This window comes from Leuciscus leuciscus (assembly GCF_965113295.1).
Source record: "Leuciscus leuciscus genome assembly, chromosome: 25".
NCBI lineage: Eukaryota > Metazoa > Chordata > Actinopteri > Cypriniformes > Leuciscidae > Leuciscus > Leuciscus leuciscus.
The window spans coordinates 4303595-4322521 of NC_138724.1; the positions used below are offsets into that span (position 1 = coordinate 4303595).

An 18927-nucleotide genomic window follows, 5' to 3' on the forward strand; every position below is an offset into this window, starting at 1 on the left:
ACAACAGCTGGATCAACAAATTCTCTTGAGTTGCTGTCTCCATTAGTCAATAGCTGTTCAAATAGTCTTGGAAATCTTGCTTGAATCTGATGAACAAACTCTTGGCCCTTTTCTTGCAACAGGTATTCACATCTTGGAAACCACTTAGCATGTTCTCTCCATGGATCATCACCAGACTCCCAACATCTGAGTCCACCATCACAACAAAAGCACTTCACGTCATCATTACGACCAACATAGTAAAAACCAGCCTTAGCCAATTGGTCTGGTCGAACAGTTATTCTTGAGGGCCAGTTGACAAATGTGAGCAACCTTTCTTCACACTGTTGCATTGCCGATCCATTGGAAAGGCCGCCACCAGATAAAGGTACATTATCTGCACGGTCACCTTGAACAAAGCGGCAGTTGGGGTAATGCCTCTGGTGCTCTGATGCTGCCCGATCTCCCGGTTCCCAGTTGCTAAGCTGGCCTCCACAACTGAAGCAAGCCACTCTGTCGCCCTGGCCAACGTAGTAGAAACCACTTTTGGCAAGCTCAGCTGGAGCTAATGTAGCAAGAGTCCAATTCTGAAAGGTGTCAAGGCGTTCCAGTTCCCGACGCATGCCAGGATTGTGACAAGTCGGAGGTCGCTGGTGAGACATATCCTCAACTCCACGGGAGGAAATGGGGCTGGAGAGGGCCAGGTTGCTGAATGCCGTGTTTAAGTAACCCACCTGCTCCTCCATTTGGCTTGAAAAAGATGCTGTGGCGGTTGATGTTACTGCTGTCGCAGGGTTGGAAAGCTGTAAGATGGCTACGTTGCGAAGCGGGGGGAAAAGGCAGAGTGAGAGGACGACAGGAGGTTTGCGGTGGCGGGTAAAAATGTGACCACAGGGTGTGTCTACTCAAGCCCTTCTCTCTGCTGGACATCCCATGACTAGTGTCTAGTCGTCCATGACAGAACACATAATCTTATTAAACTTATTAAATACCCTCTATGATGCAGGAACCGATGCTAAAAACAAAATCAAACACACCACAATTTCAAAAATTGAAAAATCACCACACAATTTCAGGTATTCACATCTTGGAAATGGTTGCCACCTCGGGAATACAGTCATTTAAATGCAGAAATCAAATATTTAAATATTTAATCTTTTAAATCATGTAGTATTTTTAATTATTCTAAATATTATTATTCTAAATATTATCATGTATACTATTATAATACTATTATTATGAGCTCAGACATTTTTTAACCAGATTTTTTTTTATTTCAACATTATACTTTCGAGTATACATTGAAGTGGTGAAGAAAATGATAGATCGGCAGTACATAAAGTAAAACGACGTTTACAGATGGTCTAACCAGAATAGAAAATCTCTGCAGGCTATCATGTTTTGCTCTAGGGTATAGTTGACCAGACTTTCAACTATTTCACCAACGTCAGTTTTTGCATTTTTTGACACCAGTGACATGCAGAGATCTGTTACAAAAGTCCATATAGCGAGTATCTCTGTGATTTCGAATTCGTCACAACATTCACGCAGCACATCCAGAACTTGTTTGAGGATTACGCCGTTCGGCTCTTTGCCGTTAAAAAACATGGGTGTTACATCAGGCCATGGCTTTGTCAAGCCTCTTACGACATCCATTTCATTTTTGAGATGTGTCACACGTTTGGTATCCTGCGCACAATCGTTTTTCATACCACACGCAGCATCGATGATCCTGTGCATCAAGCCAACCATCTGACCTCTAAAATGATCTTTAAACATAGAGTCTAGCGTAGCTCTTAAAGGACACTCTTTGCCCGTGGCGCACTCACACGCCGGATGATACTTGTTCTCCATCCGTTTTTGCGTCGCCATTTTTTCAACTTTTCGAATAGTCCACTATTCGATGATGAAAGATGCTCTTCGTTCCTGGAATGTTCCTGGAATCTCCTGAGCGAGTCCTTGCGGCACAGTCGTCCAGGGTTTGTGCGTTAATGCTCGGAAGTTTGTGTTTTTGGGTCAGAAGCGTAGTTTGCGTCAGGTTCAGGCAAACAGGACTTTCAACTTTTTCCTTCAACCTTTGATCAATGAGATGATGTAGTAGCACAGCAGTCCGAGGCTAGTAGAGCTAGAAGTAGAGCTAGAGTGTGCAATGTCCTGAAATATTTATCAGGACAGCGATTGGGGTCCGCCCCCTCGCCCCACTGGAGGGGTTGAATAGGGTGTCGTCATCAGGGAAGCCTATGTAAATTATAGTCACGATGCAACAGAAGTAGCATCATGGAGAAGTTATGCATATGCCACCAGAGAGAAGTTTATTATTATTTTCACTCATTCCAGTTACAAAATCTGATTAAACACTGTATTCAGTTGGCTTTAAGTTAATTTTACCGACTATGAAGATATTAAAGTTCATAGACCTTTAGCGCATTCAAATGTATTGAGTTAAAATCAATATCGCATTAAACACATCATTACTGTGTTTAATAACTTCAATAGTTATCAAGCACCAGCTGATTTAAGTTTTTCTTCAAACAAAGGTAATTTTCTGATAAATCATAGTACACCTACATGTGTTTTGTTGTATTTTTAAAAACATAGAACCAGAGAACAGAGAACCTTGTGTGGTATTCTATATCCGCATAAAGGGTTAAAATATAAAATATAAATTTTAGCGCTATTTAAAAATTAGGACGGTATAATAATAATATAATGTAAATGTCTCACGTGAAGATGATGGTTTAAACCATCATTTTATCAAATCAAACCAATTCATGTGAATACTGTCGTATATATACAAAGAGAAGACCTAGAGTTCACTAACATTAGCTAACTGTAGGAAACAGATATCCGGGGGAAAGTGTAAAGAAAACGCCATACAAAACATTACAATCACACCCAGCAATGCGATAAGTGTTACGCTGATGTTAAAAATTGTTAAACAATTTCAAAACAGGTTGTTTCAGAAGAAATGCAAACAAAATCTTTTAAACAAAGTCTTGTTTCAGAGTCGGTATGCTCCGGTGAAAACTTTGATGAGGCCAAGAATAATAGCGCTGTTAAACATGCGCTTCAATAACAATGTTCAATATAAACAAGAATCCGACTCTAATGCGCCTCAGCTTGTTTCACATATAACTGTTGATTGTTAGATATAATAGTTAGATGATTTTTCTAACCATTGAAATTTATGATATGTTAAAACATTCAGCATTATGCCGAATAAAAAGAAGATCATAAAAAGAAGAACAATTATTAAGACATAAACACAACGTCTGTTTTCTGGATCGGGCCTAAAAGACAGATGCCTAAAACTCAAAGTATTGGTGGGGACGTAATAAAATGAATCAACCCTCCTTTCACTTATCAACTGTGATTCATTAGCTTAACTGTTGTTTAGCGACATACACAAAATAACTGTGTAATAATAACAAAATAAGTGTAATAGTTAGACAAGTTTGAAGCGTAATAGTAGGTAACAGAAAAAACAGCAATACTCATCTTTCACGTCGATGTTTCGTAGACATAGCAGAAAGATGTTCTAAAATAAACATGATTTGTTTAGTCTTAAACACTCTCATACTAGAAGGACCGTTATTTAATTCTCTTTATGCAATATTTGTTCATGTTTTTCATACATTCCTATATGAACATGTTTGACCACGCTCGGAGACTATATACTTTTTGCAAACTGTACAAAAACAAGATCAATTACAGACATTCAAAAGCTAAAACTGATCACTATAGTGGCTTTTCTGTATTTGTTTTAAATGGCTCATTTACTTTTAACCTAGTTGACCTCTAGAATTTACTTTTGTGCAATTTTACCAAAGTGTGGAACTTTGTTTAACAGCCTCAAGCTTTGATGAATATGCCTCTCTCAGTGCCATAGTCAGATGTGATTCTGTTGTAATAGTTTAAGTGTAAAACAGCATGCGCTTTGTGTGATTCGTAGATAGAGGGAAAGTTTCTTCTTAAAATTTCACTTAAATTCTTAATGGTCATTTATTTATATAAACACTGAATGTTGACGGCTCTCAAAGAAACGTCTTCACCTAAAACACACACACACACAGTCCAACATACAAAATGTGAAACAGTGTCGTCTGAACAAGATGACTAAATCTAGCGGAGTAACAAAACCATCATTTGGATACTTTTTATTATAAACGGAGCTTTTCAATCCTCTTTTCTTAGGGATTTGGTCTTTTGAATCTTAAAGATAAAAAATAAGATGATGTTTTAAAGTTAGTCCATAGGGTGTGGAACTTTGCATCACTATGGTGTGTAAAAATACACCCAAAGATTTAAGCACAACTATTTACACACATACTATGTAGGAGAATATCTAACTGTATATTGTAGATTGTGAACATTGCAGTTTATTTGGGGTCAGAGAACATCCTTAGCTCATACATCTCTTTAATTTTGTGCTGGATGTTAGTTAAAAGATGAAGGTATTAGTTAATAACAAACAAATAAAAAACTTAAAATCAACATGAAGCCATAATATTAATAAATAAAATATGGTATAATTACAGTTTGAAAATGACTTCCATAATATTTTATTTTAGTAAAGGTATGCCCAACACAAAGTTGTGCGTTGTGAGTGAGACCTCGCAAAGATTACGCCAATATTAGATTTCTCGAACATTGCACTATGCCTGAAACTCAGTAATCAACATGCATTTATGTAGGACTGTCAAAAACTGTAGGACTGTCAAAAATCATCTGTTATCATGGTTTAGTTGTATTTTAAAACACTGTTTTTTCTTAAAAATGTTGTGTCAGACGTATTTGGTAGCATGATTATCTTGTTTAATCGTGTATTCAGTCCATCAGATTGATATTTGTAGAAATACATTTATAAAACAAAAAAGAACAAGTTAATGGCCTTGTGTCAGAACACAACAGGTATGAAGATATGTCTGGTTTTTATTTACTTTTTATTCTAACTTTAAAGCTAGATTATCCTTTGAAAAGTGTAATACAGTATTTGATTTTTACACACGCAGTGTTTTCGCCAACTGACCTAAACCGTTGACCCCTGAAGTTATGACTTCTGAAGGCCTAGATTCACTCGGTTGAAAAAATGGTATTTTGTCATTTAAACATCTGAAAAAATAGACTGTGCTTAATATCTGCTAACTCTTTATTGTGATGCTCCCCAACAGATATTCTACTGACTATAAGTAACTCAACTATATCTCAACTTATTCTAACCCTAACCCTACCAGTCCACTAATACTCTACTAACACTAATGAGAGTTTACTTTACACACTCTGACTCTCACAAGCGAGTTAGTGGGCATGCAGGTGCAACACTACTATAGTCAACAGCAACTGCTACCAAATGATGACTTAAAAACGTTTTAAGTATTACATTAAAAAGGCGTAATTGACAAAGATTGTAATTCTGAATTAAGTAATAATTATGACAAAAAGTCGAAATTATGACTTAAAAAGTTGAAATTAAAATGATGACTATGCGTCATAATTATGAGATGAAAAGTTTAAATGATGACATACTAAATTGAAATTATGATAGATAAAGTAAAATATTCCATAGTGAAATTTTCTGAATTTAGTATAATTGTATTTGTGAAAATGATTCAGTACTGAAACAGCATTTATGAGTTTTTACATATCTTCTGCTTGTTTCTGCAGTTCGTGTAGGCCTCTAAGACTATGAATAACTAAAAATGATTATTGATGAACTTGAATAACTTGAATTTTGTTGGCAATATAAAAAAATTGCCTTCCCATAACGGGAGTCGAACCCGGGCAGCCTGGGTGAAAACCAGGAATCCTAACCGTTAGACATTATGGGAGGCGTTGATACTGCCCCGGCACATTTGAAAGGCTGCACTGCACGGTACAATATAATGCAGGATCATAGTTATGCAGAGCCACAGGAGAAGGAATCCTCGTCGCCAAAAAGCAAAACATTTATTTAAAAGGAAACGTGACCGGCGAATTCAAAACGAGGGTAAATATCGGGATAGCTTTTCACAGGTGGAAAGAGCTAATGAAGGAGAAAGACTTTGCTGGATGGCGCCTTGCATGGCTGACACCGCCGTCGGTGTGTGAATGGGTGAATGTGAGGCTATGTAAAGCACTTTGGTGGCCATAGGTCTGTGAAAGTGCTATATAAATGCAGTCCATTTACCATTTACTTTGAAAGGGATGCTGAAGTTGCCTGCTTTCTTCTCGACAGGTAAGTCAAAGTTACGGTCTAAATGACAAGCTTTTTTCATTGCTTGGTTGTGTAAATCATTATGCTTTGAAATAAATTTAGTATGAACAAAACTTTGGCTCTGGAAAGGCGTTAGCAGACTAACATTACATACGCTGTGACATGATCCACATAGAGATTAGTTCTTTTTTTTAGAACCGTGTGTGCGCGCGCGTGCAATACAGCTTTGAAATGATATTAAATTATTTATATATTTATTTAGCTAAAACTTTTTTTTACATTTTTGAAAATGTAGTTTTCTGTGATGGTCGTGTTTAGGTGTAAGGGATAGAATATGCAGTTACGGTACACAAATCAATTATGGCTGTGGAAAGCCACAAAAATTGAAACTCCGCATGGACAAAAAATTATGATTGAATCTTGAAATGATTCATTGAATGATTGAATTGAAATGAGATTTAAGACGACTAAGTACAGTTTTTGAACAGACATTGTTTAATAACCGTTAAACAAAATCATTACAGTAATCTTCTAAAAGATAAATAGAAGATGTGTATGTATTCAAACTTTAAAGATTTTTTCAAGCAAGAAAGTTAAGAAATTTAAACTTCAAACTAAAACAATCTTTCATTTTTAAAAGATCATATTTAAACTTTTACGATTATGCTTAGAAATAAATTCAGAAAGATCAGCGTGTTTAGGTGTAAGGGATGATAGAATATGCAGTTAAGGTACACAAATCAATTATGGCTGTGGAAAGCCACAAAAATTGAAACTCCGCATGGACAAAAAATGCTGATTGAATCTTTACATATAAATGAGATTTAAGACGACTAAGTACAGTTTTTCAACCATCTAAAGTTTTTGAACAGACATTGTTTAATAACAATTATACCTTAGGTTCAATTTAAACAAAATCATTACAGTAATCTTCTAAAAGATAAATAGAAGATATGAATGTATTCAAACTTTAAAGATTTTTTCAAGCAAGAAAGTTAAGAAATTTAAACTTCAAACTAAAACAATCTTTCATTTTTAAAAGATCATATTTAAACTTTTACGATTATGCTTAGAAATAAATTCAGAAAGATCAGCGTGTTTAGGTGTAAGGGATGATAGAATATGCAGTTAAGGTACACAAATCAATTATGGCTGTGGAAAGCCACAAAAATTGAAACTCCGCATGGACAAAAAATGCTGATTGAATCTTGAAATGATTCATTGAATGATTGAATTGAAATGAGATTTAAGACGACTAAGTACAGTTTTTGAACAGACATTGTTTAATAACCGTTAAACAAAATCATTACAGTAATCTTCTAAAAGATAAATAGAAGATGTGTATGTATTCAAACTTTAAAGATTTTATTTAAACAGTCTTTTGTTTTTAAAATATATCATTTAAACTTTATTATACTTCTTATAAATAAACTCAGCACCTGATATCCTGATCACTGAATTTGTGTGACTCTCTGACACACACACACACACACACACACACACACACACACACACACACACACACACACACACACACACACACACACACACACACACACACACACACACACACACACAGAGAGAGAGAGAGAGAGAGAGAGACGCTATGACTCCCTATGTTTTGAGACAGTGTGAGGTCATTCAGGAATGACTATATGAATTCAGTAAACAAGTTGTGTAAAACAATTTTGAACCCATTCATATACTTGTTTAACTATATAAACATTTAACTGATTGCAATTTTTGTGACTCTCATTTTATTCAAACTTTTGGTGTGAGGTTTTAGTAAGATATATTTTATAAGCATTTCATTTATATTCTTTTAAAGAACCAAATGGTTTTTCAACGTTTGTGTGAGATAAACTTTTGAGATAAACAGTTTTTCAACCTTAGTTAAATGATCATTAGAACAGTATGTTTTTTCAACTTTAGTTTAATTGACACGATCATTATTTTAAAGGATAGAATGTTTTTTGTACGACATTGTTTAATCACAGTGTCTGAACAGCACGTTTCAGATGTCAGAGCTCAAAAGGGTGGCAGGGGGGATCCCGTGACACACACACACACACACACACACACACACAGAGAGAGAGAGAGACGCGCGCGCGGCCCACAGACGGTGCTTTTAGAGACTTATTGCAATTTTTTTTTTATTTTTTTTTATTTTTTTTGACTCCATTTTATTTAAACTTTTTGAGTGAGGTTTTAGTAAGATCTTTATTTTATATTCTTTTAAAAGAACTGAATGGTTTTTCAACATTTGTGTGTGAGATAAACTTCCACAGTTTTCCCCTTATCAGTTTCACAGTACAGCCCGGATACGCTCAGGAATATGTAGGGAGGATCGTGTGTGTGTGATACCAACTTCAAAAACACACACTAACTGTCATGTTCAAAAGGCTTCAAACAATTAAAACTAGCTGTCATATAGCCATGACGTATTATTTAATCACAGTGTCTTCAAACGATCAAAAGGCTTCAAAAACACTAACTGTCATGTTCAAAAGGCATCAAACTAGCTGTCAGATACCATGACATATTGTTATAACACTTTCTGTCAATATCAAAAGGCTTCAAAAGCCTTCAAAAGACTTCAAAAGACATCAAAAGTCAAAACTAGCTGTCAAAACATGATCAAAAGCTGTCAAACTGTCAATCAAAAGTCAAAACTAGCTGTCAAAACATGATCAAAAGTCATACTAACTGTCAACCTGTCAATCAAAAGTCAAAACTAGCTGTCAAACTGTCAATCAAAAGTCAAAAGGGGCGGGACACCTGTCACCGGAAGGGGCGGGACACCGGAAGGGGCGGGACCTGTCACCGGAAGGGGCGTGGCACCTGTCAATCAATCATTTTTTGACAGGTGGTCCGTCATATCAACTACTTACACAATATCAAACCTTTCACACACTTTATTTATTTATTATGATCTACTAAGTCAACACATAATCTCATATCTCTTACAAAACTGAACTAAAATGTGGAGAAAATGTGAGTGGATCTTGTTCCTGTAAAACTTGCCACTACAATGTAATCTAACTGTAGGAAAGTCAATCGCTTTAATTGCACTTCCATCCTTCACCACTAGAGGACAGATCTTTAATATTACTGAGTTCCCTATCTGTCAGCAAGAGAGTTTCTCTGGGCACTTCAACACTTCCTTTATTTCCAAAGGAGAATATTCTCTAGCAAGATAATATCTCTATAAAAGAGAACATTTCCTCTAAAAGATGCTTGATGAATGATTGACACCTCTTCCAGCAGCGGTCGGGACGAGTAGAGCTCAGTCTGGACGGTTCAGAAGTTGCAGATGTCCTGATCAGGCCAGTGTGCACATGATGATGGACAGGAGTCATAGTCCCATACTCCATTTCAATGAAGTCATTCAACTGTGCTCTCAGAGTTACAGTTATATTCATAAAGAGCCTTCGAGTCCCACCAGGTGTAATCCACGTTTAGAGAGTTGGGTCACTCTCACACTCTTTACTGTAGATACAACTGTATATTTATGCCACTTTGACACACTGATCACTCGAATATACAGCTACAAATGATCTCACTAAAAACCCGTCAGTCATGAATGATCACGTCTGATTGCTGATCTCTGATTGGCTGAATCAGATCTGCAGTGGGCCGGTGTATTTACACATCATGATGACTGATTTTATGGACTACATGCACACTTGAGTTTTGTTTATTAACCAGTTAGTCTATAAAATGTAGGTGTTTGAAAACCGCCAAACCAATGTTTACCAGCACAATCACATTCAAAACTGCCCAAATCTGGCAGCACTGGCTTCATGTCATTACTGTTTCCAAATGTCACTGGTTCGTCACTAGGGGGCGATGATCTCTGTCAACCCATGAACCACTGTCTATTTCATTTTACCTGATCTCAGATCAGTTTGTTAAATATTAATGTTTATTGACACATTTTTATAATAAAAAAGGAGTTGTAGTTAAAAGTGTCTAATTGGTCTGATTACCAAGCTCTCCATAAAACTAACAAAACAAGCCCTTCAATTTAATAAACTAACACATATTATAAAGACATTTCATATTTACTGGTATTAGATGATTTGGTAATTGCATTAAATAGATTAGACTTTAAATAAAAACATTTGCATTTGGTGTGTAAAAGGTGTTTTTATGCTGAGTTTCCGCTGTTCTGACCAGCGTGTGGCGTTTCCAGAGCTTCAATACAGTGAATCATTATGCAAATCAATCGGTTCAATGGTTTCTAAAAGCTTTGTTTCTCCCATCACTAGAGCAACATGATGTTGGTTCACTCTTGAGTTGATAACAGCAGGACAGAGAGCAAACTTTGCCTGGCCCACCTCCACTTCTGGCTGGGTCCCCGGCCCAAAACTGGCCCTACACACTGAACATGGACACACAGAGCTTCCTCTGGCCCAGATGTGGCCCACACCCTGTAAAGTGACTCTTATTGACTGATATGGCCCAGGTCTGGCCCAGGCACTGTAAGACAGATCTGGCTGAGAGTCGGCTGGGCAGAAACTGGCAGTGAAACACACATTCAACCAAGAGTTTTTATTATAAAATTAACAAATACACTTTAATATAAACATGTATGAACAATGAACAAATACACTATGATATTAACATTTATTAACAACACACTGATTCTTCATTTGTGATCATATATTAGTTATGATTTGCATAACATTTCCATATATATTTACACCATTGTCTATAAATGTAATGATTATGTAACAATTAGTGTCAGAACGACTGATTCTTGATCTTGATCTTTTTTATGATATTTTTATATTCTAAACTTTTTTATCTCCTATAAATATAAAGATCAGTTTGTCTGCGCTGCTTCACTAAAGCAGAAGTGAAAGTGTTCCAGTCCAGATCATGTAACCAATCAGAGAGTGAGACTGAAAACCCCATTTGCATTGTCAGGGTGGAGTGATTGTGATCCTCTCAGAATAGAGCAGCTCTGTCTCCAGAGACCATGTTCAAACCCCAAGAGCTTTATTTGACATTTACTGCTACATCAACCTTCTGAAAAGCACCTGCATCTTCATCTGTTAGTTGAATGATGTTGTCAGACACAAAGTGAACTTGTTGAGAAGCTTTATTGAATGTTGCAGCAAACACAGCAGATTGAAAGATCACACACACACACACACACACACACACACACACACACACACACACACACACACACACACACACACACACACACACACACACACACTCAGTTTCAGTATTGAGTTGTAAATCACTACAGCTGCAGCACTAGACTCATGTGAATCCTGCCTGACACAGGACACTCAGATACGGCTCATCTTCAGGAGAGAAACATCAGCACTCAGAGCTCTTGTGGAACGAGACCTCATGAGGAGCTCCATCATGTGTTACTCTGCAGACGTACAGCTCTCCCTCTTCCCAGCGTGCTTTGCTGAGGGTCAGGACGCTACTGCGGCTGTAGCGGCCGTCCTGCTGGCTCTCTGCGCTGGTCAGAACCCCCTCGGTGACCTCTGACCCGTCCAGTGTCCAGCTCACCAGCGCCCCCTGTGGAGAGTAAGAGCTGAGCAGGCAGAGCAGTGCGGCTGAGTCTCCAGAGATCTGCAGAGAAGAGGGCGGCAGCAGAGACACTGAGGGCTTCACTGTGGGACCAGCTGCAGGAGACAAACACAACACATTCACACACACACACACACACACACACACACACACACACACACACACACACAACACAACTGCAACTCATCCGGACCTTTCTTTTAACCCCTCCCATGATTCCATGCGACCTTCAAGTTAGGAGATATAGACACTTCCGGTTTAAATTTGGAGTGTCAATATTTCATAAACCTTACATAGCACACACATGGGAGTAGCCTCTTTGAAAAGGTGAGAAGAAACCCATTCGAATGGTATCAAGTTTATGTCGCTGGCTGCTTCCTGGGCGGAGCTATAAGATCAATTCCGGGTCAATTTTGTGTGTCAATATCTCAGGACCCCTACATACCACAGCCATAAGAGTAGACTCTTTGGATCGGTCTAGGAAGGTCGCAGCGACACAAACGAGGTGTCATCGGAAAGCACTCTCAGAGACCTTTCCAATGACACCAATCACGAGTCGTTGCAACCTTCCTAGACCGAGATAGTTTTTGGATACACAAATATATTAGGCCCCATAGCTCCGCCCCCAAAGCTCAGAATGACATGTACATAGGCTGTTTCTCAAAACCAAGAATGCAAAGAACGGACTTGTGTTCTTGGGGAGAACGCTCTTGCTAGTTGTTCTTGGAAGAATGAACTCACAAGGTGACGAGCACACAGAACGCTTCTGACAGTTTGAGACGATGTGTTCTTGCTGGTATTGCGCAATAATACCCCCGCACAGACGCCGTCTGCAGTACCCAAACATAACGCGATTTAAATAACGGTTTAAACGGTTTAAATAACCCAAACATAACTCCTTCCTCGAACGCCGAAATGAATGCTGGGATATTTCTGCCGTCAAGTTCACACAAGTTACCAACCGATGCATCCTCTGTAAAATGGGCGTGTCAAGAACACTTCCGGGATTTTTAACCGTTCTTGCCAAAATGCAAACTTGTGTATTGGGACAGTACTTGGGCAGCGAATGATGACGTTTCACAAGTTCACAAGAACACAAGTACAGACAAGAACGCATATTGAGAAACGGCCATTGTCTCATCTTAAAGGCATCATCCGGACCTTTCTTTTAACCCCTCCCATGATTCATTCTGTCTTTCTAGTTAGGAGATATGGCCACTTCCGGTTTCAATTTCGAGTGTCAATATCTAATGAACCAAACATACCACCGACATGGGAGTACACTTATTGGAAAGCTGAGAACTAACCCTTTAGAATGGTACAACAGCCCTCCCCATTTATCCGGACTTGGGACCGGCACTGACAGTACACTGATTTGTGTAATGTCAGAGGTTGGGTTACTGTTATTTATTTACAAAAAATACAACCCCTAACGCTATACTATATTAAACCTAACCCTAACTTACATAAAAAAAACACCCAACACAGCTATCACTGTAAAAAAACAAAAACAAGTTACCACTCTCTTATATATAAAAATACTTAGCCTAACCCTAACCAACACCAAACCTACAAATGAACCCTAATTACTAACTAACATCTATACTTTACACTAATTCTATTATAATTACTAATCTAAAACTAACACTAACCCTATAGATATAACATAAATAGAAAAATAAATGGATGACTACTTCATCATAACATTCCGTTTCCTGCAGAACGCATTGAACGTGCGGAACGCAATGCTCCGGGACTGGCACTGGCACATGTATTCGGCATATGCCTCTTTGTGGCTAATGTCTGGATTCACATTCACCAATGCCAGCTCCATGCTACTCCAGCGGATGGAGCAGTTCACTGGGAGAGCACGTGGAAGAAGCTTCCTCACATTCTCCTCATGACTCCTGAAGTCATCCTCTGCACCCTCCTCTGCCACCGGCTCAGACACGGTGCTCTCTGGCACACTACTCTTTTTTGGTGGACGAGTAGCTGAGACGCGTACCTTATATGGTATGGTCTCATGTAGGGACCAGAGTTTGATGCCATACACCCGTGGCAACAAAAACTGTGACAGCACCTGTAATGTCCTAAGCCTTGCTTGGGACAGAGGAAGATCCTCCAGAAGGACCCTCAGTTTGTCAAAACTGATGTAATCCCCATTCTGGAGGATCCCAATGCAGCTTACGAAGCACATCACATCAATAAGGTCCTGGCCCTGGAGAGCTTCTGGCAGCCTCAGAAGCACCTCCTTCACCCAGGGCATACCATGCTGCATGTACTTCTCAGTATTTCTAATGAAGCAAAGTCCCCTTTTCTCCAATTCGAGACACACGTCTCCCACCAGGCTCACTGTCCTAGCCTCCACGGATGGTTCTTCGTTAATGTCGTGGATTTCCCAGAAGTGGGAAATAGCGAAGGCAGTGTCCTCGCAATCCTGTCATCAAGCAACTCTTTACATTATGTCCTGCTTGAGACACCATATCCTTGGCCCTGCTGAATGTGTGGGGATACACAAACGAGGCCTCGCCTTCCAGGGTCTCACTTAGACCCTGGATAGACATGGACCCCTTTAGTGTCCCCGGGCAGATACTGTTTCGCAGGGCCACAATGGGGATTCTGTCATTGCGATCATATAAATCACACAGTAACAGCATGGCCAGCTCTGCCCCAACCACACTCATACCAGCATTCACAGCGTCTGAAAATTTGAACAATCGTTCAATGCGACTTTGCTGTGTCTCATTAGATGTCCAGTGCCTCAAAGGAGGTGGAACGAGACCAGCACTGGTCTTAATAGAGAGAGCTGAGAACAAACTCCCTCTATTCCCCACCACCTCCTGCACACCATACTGAGACCAAAATACGTGGATCCTTGGGTCTTTTGAGTGGACCGTACAGGCAGTGTGCACAGACACACACATAATACACTCAGGATCCACCAATGCACCCAAATCCAACAGGTCGTCATCTTTCTGTCCAAACTTGGACAGTGTCAATATCAGCTGGACGTTGAACCCCTCACTTATCTGGTTAATGCACTTTTGCAGTAACCTGAACAAGAAGCCCTGGTCCCCAGCAAGGATGTTAAAGCGGGACAGGTCATGCAAATTCACCTTCATTATGGACGGGCGATCCATATTGCGAGGAGCCATTGCACGCAGTGCAGACTTGAACTCCTGTAAAACTGCATTTAAGATTTCAGCAGTCTTACATCGACTAGGTGGTTGGACACAACACAACTGCACATTCACAGCAGAGTGAGCCACAGTGTGGAAATACGTTTAGAATTCCTTTTTGTTAAAAGAAATAATGCAATTCTAATAATAATATCATTGTTTTAGATTAAATAATTATACAACAATATCAGTAACACTTTATTAAAAGCCTTCATACATATTGCATTATAAAAGTCTATGCATGTATGATCTAATGAATACATTGTAATATTATCTATTCATTGTTACACCTTTAGAAATTATAATACATTAAAACTCATGACAAACAACCAATTCTAGATGTAACAAGGAATTTGTAAATATAATGCATTTTAACTTTGGTTACAATAATTTATGAAAAAAAAATATAAAGTGTTATTATCTACATAGTCATTATTAATAATAAATGTTGTTCTTGTTTCAACTATAAAACACTTTCTGAAAATCTCCTCAGAAAGATCCTCAGCTCTTCTCAACACTCACTCATTCAGATTTGACTAAATGCTTTCTGATATAACACTGTTTAAAGAAATATATTTGATGAGCTGTGACCTCTGAGGTGACCTTTGACCTCTTTGATCATGGATGATGTTGTGGAGTTTCTCATAATGATGCTTCTGTTCTTCATATGCAGATCAATCATCATGATTCACAGAAAAACCTGCAGCTTCAGACTTCAATCTTCAGTGAAAATCTCTTCAAATAATGAGTTTATTGAATATTAGAGCCAAAGTCAATAGAACGTGTCAACAATGAAAATATAAAAGGTATTTTGCATGTTCTACACAGTCAAGCATGTTTTCATATTCAAGGTCTGTTCTAAAAGTATCTGGACTGGTTATGAATCTCCACACAAGATCATGAAACGTGAACAAGCTCTAATATGTCTCCATCTTTAACAGCCTGTTTCTTCTCCATTTGATGATTTCAGACACACATGAGGCTTCATGATAGATGGAGTGACATCATGAACTCTGATTAGAGATTCACAATCAGTCCTGATACTTTCTGAACAGACTCATGATTCATGATCTTACTTTAGTGATGGCGGTTCATCTAGTGGAAGTGTAGCAGTGATGATGGTCACATGACTGAATATGGACACAGAGATGGACGTTCATCTGCACATCCTCAGTGTCTCAGGAGTCACAATAAAAATACTAAATAAAGTCATGATTCTGTAACTCTAGTGTATATTAGTTTGTTCTCAGCACAAGCTGTTGTAAATCCTGCCCACTTCTTTGCATTGTCAGCACATGCTTCAGTGCTCTGAGAGTGTTTATAGTGCTGTGAGTTTAACACTTCATGACTGAGAGCAGAACACAATCTTCATCATCACACAAGACTAAACTACAGCAAAGAACACAATCTACATCTTCATCTGGACCATTGCACTGTTAATTCAAGGTTTGTGTAATACAGCTTTTATAATGATTATTAGTTCTTTTAAAATTTTTAATATTTTAATTATTTTTTTCCTTTTTTCTTCCAGAGTGTAGAGGACAGATCACTGTAACTCAGAGTCCATCAATAACAGCAGTTCAACCAGGAGAAGAAGTCAGAATAAACTGTAAAACCAGCAGTAATGTGTATTATCATAGTTCATATGGTCATTACTTACACTGGTACTCACAGAAACCTGGAGAAGCTCCTAAACTCCTCATATATTATGCAACAACCCGTAATACTGGAACTCCATCTAGATTCAGTGGCAGTGGATCTGGCAGTGATTTTACTCTGACCATCAGTGGAGTCCAGACTGAAGATACAGGAGATTATTACTGTCAGAGTTTCCACTATCCGAACAGTAAAGCTGTGTTCACACAGTGATAAAGAGTCGTACAAAAACCTCTGTCAGTCAGACGTCACAGTGACTGCACTGATACAGCTGAGAGAAACTGCAGCTGCTGATGGAGGATCACAAACTACACAATATCAAACCTTTCACAGACTTTATTCATTTATTATGATGTAAGTAAACATGTAATATAATAATATAATATAATATCTCTTACTAAACTGGACTAAAATGTGGAGAAAATGTTGCTTGTCCCTGTAAAACTTGCCACTACAATATTATCTATACAACTTAATGGAGTTTATTGAAAATATCTCAGTTTAGTTGGATTAACAGTGTTGTTCATCATTATGCACACTGTATATAATGAATCACTATATAAAGTCAGATGTCAGTGAGTATAAAACACTGAGAGTCCACAGTCTGAGCACAAGCGCTACTCTTCAGCACAAACCACAACATTCAATAACAGAAACAACTCTAAATGTCCAACAGAACTGAACATTAGACATTAACATAAACTGCCAACATCTTTCCCCGTGTGCTCTACGATCTACTTCAGGCTTATGATGCTAAACGCAGCCCTGGGCCGTGGTCCTGGAGTTCCCAGCATGCTTTGCAAGGGACTGCATTAGGAGAGTCAATTAAGGTATTAAGTGTTAATTTATGTGTTTTACACTGTATCACTGAAGGGCCTGTTTCTGTTTTCACACAATTTCTCTGCTTCGGTCCTAAAAAAAATTATAAAAATCCTACACAGACTTTTTTTGACAAATGCGTTACACCAGCATAGAGACCCCAGCGCCGACAATTAAGCACAACTATAATAATGGGCCGCCGATGTACGAGTTTTATGGGCCGTTTAGACAAAAAAAAAAATGAAACAAAAGTGTGAGATGTATCGGCCCAAAAGCACATCAGCCCAGCGGAGAAAGGCCATGTCTGCCAGATGTTCAGTCCGCTCCTGGTTGGACATTTAGAGGAGTTTCTGCTATTGAACTCTGTGGTTACCATTGTGCTGAAGAGTAGTGCTGTCAACTGTGATTTTCACTTTGCTGCAACTTCATGTGTTTAATAACCCCAAATCACAATTTCTCACTGAAGCAAATTCTCCGATCAGCAAGAGCAGGTGCTAGTGATGGAGAAATGAAGCTTTGTGAAGCACTGAGGCTTTTCCCTCAACTGTATCGTAGAATGGTTCATTACTCCAAGCTTTTCAACACACTGCACACTAACAACATCTCGTGGTCAAAAGGTGGACAATCTGCAGACGACATGTTTGATTGTTTCAAATAATAATTCAGATTGTTACAAACACCATATAAGGCAATACAAATATTTAATCTAATAATAGTCTTTCACGTCATTACTTACATAATGTATTAATGAATGTGAATAAATGTATGAGTCTGTGAATATACATATATATATATTTATTATTAAATTATTATTAAGTGTCCCCAACTAAGCAAGACAAAGGCGAAAAAGGTGACAGTGACAGGAAGAGAAACTCCATCAGTGACAGAATAGAGGAAAAACCCTTGGGAGAAACCAGATTCAGTCGCTCAGTTCTCCTCTGGCCAATGAGCACAGTGTATGATTATGATTATGATTCAGGCAGCATTACAGGTCAGAGGTCAGATTGGATCAGAACATTCAGAATATTATCCAGTTCCATCGGGTTGGTTATTATCATGTAGATGGTACTGGATGGATTAAAGAGAGAATACAGCAATGAGAAATGTTTTCTCCGTGATTTTATCACCTGTACAGATTAAAGGCCAGTTAATTAAATAAGCCTATAAAAGTTCTCAGAAGTTTGATTAAGTACATAATATGCAGTAATATATTGTTAAGACTGTTATAAATGTCCTAGGAAGTGTTTCATGAATGGATGGATAGGATTTGATCGTTTTATTACTGAGTACAGAGGTTTGAGTATATGTGTGTGTGTCAACAGAACGTGGTGATTTTAACTGATTATATAGAGCACCTCTCACTCGTTTTCTTACCAACATGAATCTTGGCCAAAGAGTTAATCTCATTCAGACCAACAAAACACTTCATATATGTCTCAAAATAAGCTCATTCCTCCATAACACTGGCAACAATTCACATTCAGAAAACATACATGTCATTCATAACACACTGAACTAAAAACACTAACAACAGGAGCATTA

General features: G+C 38.2%; 2 long non-coding RNA genes across 2 annotated transcripts in view; one reads left to right on the forward strand and one right to left on the reverse strand.

Annotated features, from left to right (window-relative positions):
- LOC309490643 overlaps window positions 1–18927 on the reverse strand; it is a 107664-nt gene that overhangs the window by 7306 nt on the left and 81431 nt on the right. The window lies entirely within an intron of this gene.
- The window catches only part of LOC309490589, a 232142-nt gene continuing 229603 nt past the window's right edge, over window positions 16389–18927 (forward strand). The window contains exon 1 of the long non-coding RNA XR_014202725.1: window positions 16389–16920. This is a non-coding gene — a long non-coding RNA (uncharacterized lncRNA). The remainder of the gene's footprint in view (window positions 16921–18927) is intronic.